At 35.2% G+C, this 3,171-nt stretch overlaps 1 long non-coding RNA gene across 1 annotated transcript in view; it reads right to left on the bottom strand.

The window, feature by feature from the left end:
• The window catches only part of LOC110448713, a 4,915-nt gene extending 4,506 nt beyond the window's left edge, over positions 1-409 (bottom strand). Inside the window, exon 1 of the long non-coding RNA XR_002462761.1 lies at positions 261-409. This is a non-coding gene — a long non-coding RNA (uncharacterized LOC110448713). The remainder of the gene's footprint in view (positions 1-260) is intronic.
• Positions 410-3,171: the final 2,762 nt, after the last annotated feature.

The following is a 3,171-nucleotide window of genomic DNA, read 5'->3' as shown; positions in this document are numbered from 1 at the left end:
GGGGGCATTTTGCCGAGTGTTTATCTAACCCCTCACGGTCATCAGAAGTGTATCTTTGTCGGCACTTTAGCCTGTCCCTGTGTATCAGAATACCAGTCCTTCTCTATTTCATAATCAAACAAACAAAAGCAGCGGTCACGCGAGGTCCTAACCTAATGTCGACCTCGAAGGTCATTTAGCATTACACACATTGAATACTTCATCCGTCTGTTGGTTCCTCGCCTTACCTGTGCAAAAGATTAATTTTCTAATTCACTTACGTCATTGGGAATTCCAGGTGGGTGACAGCGGAGGGCCTTTCCGGAGGTGAAAGTCCGGCGAGGGACGACTGTTCTGGAGACAGACAAGCATAACCTTCCAACTGACGACGCCATTTTGTTTATGATCACGATGTTACCTCAGAACTAATAACCCAAATGGACCGAATATTCACGACACGGACCGACAGAGACAAAAATTCAATTAAGGTGGCTCCACACTTTCGCAATTAACCAGCAAAATTCGTTGAAACTTTCATATAATGGTTATGCAACTATGTAGAGTTAATTTTATGAAAATCTAAACATTCCGATAGTTTGGGGAATTTTTTGGAAAAAATACCAAAAAATTGAATTTNTACTACCAGTAATTTAAAGTATATTATCACGAAATTAGAAGCTATCTACGTCCATGACCTAATGAATAATTATGAAATTAATTAAATGAATCTCAATATGGTATGTGAACAGTATAAAATGTAATCATAATGTGTAACGTTAACAGTACAGATCCAATACAACCAAACACAAGGAATTTAAAAGATAGAGAGGGGGGGGGGGGGGGATACTGGCAAAACTATTTAGTTTAAAGTATCGTTTTATCACGGAACGATTCCGTGGTTTTGCATTGTTAGTTTAATTATAGTCCAATTATCCTCATTAAAAATGGTCCAACCTAACATCGCCTAGTTGCAACAACCTTTTTTTACGACTAAATATAATGTAAACTTTAATTATTTTACCTTTTTCTCGTTTTTCCAAGGCTTTGACCGCTTGCAATAAAAAAATAATTAAGGTATGTCATACAGGCTCATATATATAGTACGTGATTCGCTCATAACTTTTCCTCAAAATGAAAAAGAAAATACGGAAATGGCCCATGTCAAGAACAATGTCAAAAATATAATGACATTAGCAGAAATTAGTGTTGATTTTGTCTGAAAAGCAACTTTTGAATGCAGAATTTGAGTGGCCCAAAATTGCAATGAATAATGAAATTAATAAAAAAAAATACCCTTTCATGCATTCCTGAAGTAATGTATTCACTATTATCGAGAAAAACACCAGAAAATGCTTCAAATATAAAGAATGATTGCATGTATTTTCATTGGATATTTTGCAATAATTCAACGAGCTAACAAGGCTCTTGATACAAGTCAAGCCAGATTACCTGAGTGAGAACCTGAACCTGTAGTGAATGGTGTACAGGTAAAATCTCACTTGCTTTGCATGCTTTTTTCCAACCTCAGTCAGCCTTGTTGTCTTTTTGCTCAGTTGTGATTTATTCAGTGGAAATATGTGCCATTATTCTGGAGATTTGAAAAACATTTCTCATATTTATCGCGATAATAGTGAATACATGAATACTTCAGGAATGCATGTAAAGGTATTTTTTTTCATTAATTTCATGATTCATCGTAATTTTGCGCCACTCAAATTCAGATTTAAAAGTTACTTTTCAGACAAAATCAACAAGATGGGTATACCAAGCAACTTCCATTTTTTTTCATTTTGAGGAAAGTTATTAGCCAATCACATACTATATACACTGGCATGAGCCTGTATGAAATAAATTAACATTAGTTTGTGATTAAATTCATTAAAAAAATGTATATCTTTTATAATCCCCCCCCCCCCCAAAAAAAATAAAAAATATTATCAATCTTTCAGTTGGTCCCTTTTTCGGTCATTATTAGTACCCATATTGGTACCCCATATATGACAGGCTAGGACAATCGGGAACCATCGGCACTTTCCGTAAACGACAAAAAGTATTTCTCCAATCGGGAGCCGTCGGCACTTTCCGTAAACGAGAAAATACTAGCCGGAATTGACCGAGAAGTTGCGATTGTCCCGAGGTATTTTCTCGTTTACGGAAAGTGCCGACGGTTCCCGATTGGTATTTTCTCGTTTACGGAAAGTGCCGACGGGTCCCGATTGAGGTTAGAACACACTCGCTTGTTTTAATTTCTACTCGTTTTGATGCGCCAATTGCAACAAAATGTATTGCTTTCATAAAAAATATACTGAACTACAATTGTATGCATACACATTTATATCATCCGGTTATAAGGACCGGAAATCAACATTTTGACATGCCTATAATTATCCCCTTCAAAATCCTCAAAAATTCCGTCGACGTACGTGTTTTTTCTGGTTTTCTGATATGTTCAATTTGAAGTCATCATGCACTCTTAAAATGTCCCTGAAAATAATATTATTCGGTTGAAATGCAGATAAATATCTCTATTGATATATCATCAGAGGAAAATACACAAGGAGGTGTTGCATGGACGGTGATCGACAATCGGCCCACGATATTTATTTATTTTTTTGTGTGTAAATTAATTGATTTGAATGAACTACTTATTAAAACAACGCTTAAACTTCATTTGGACCGTAAGTGTGACTGCAGCGCCCCCTACACTGATATTAAAGATTTTTACCTCCACATGTGCCTTTGATGGGGCCAATATGTGGCAATAACAAAAATGATATCGCAATCTGCTTGCATATTTAAAAAGCATATACAATTACCTTTAAAATCATACGTAACAATTGACCATATGTGGTATCGTGTTGGTTTTTTTAAATTACTATTTATATGTAAATCTGCTCCCAAACAATGATATTTCAATTTTTGATTTGTTTTGTAAGAGTATTTACAGGATAGAACTCGGGTTCCATCAAATTTACACACTTAAAATTTTCTTTAATCATTCATCATTTTAGCATATCAAACTTGTTGATGACTCACTGGATATGCCCACTTTTTGGAACTTCGTTTCCGCTACCCTCTCGGTGTTTTTTGTTTTTTTTATTAAATATCGAAGTGGTGAAAGTACTGAATCAATTCTACCATCTAGATACAATAAACTTTATTTAACGTCGCATATAGGTAAACAAGGAACAT

The sequence above is a fragment of the Mizuhopecten yessoensis genome, unplaced genomic scaffold (assembly GCF_002113885.1).
Source record: "Mizuhopecten yessoensis strain PY_sf001 unplaced genomic scaffold, ASM211388v2 scaffold4179, whole genome shotgun sequence".
NCBI classification, from domain to species: Eukaryota; Metazoa; Mollusca; class Bivalvia; order Pectinida; family Pectinidae; genus Mizuhopecten; species Mizuhopecten yessoensis.
The sequence above is the reverse complement of the archived record's forward strand: the minus strand, read 5'-3'. Positions and strand labels throughout refer to the sequence as shown.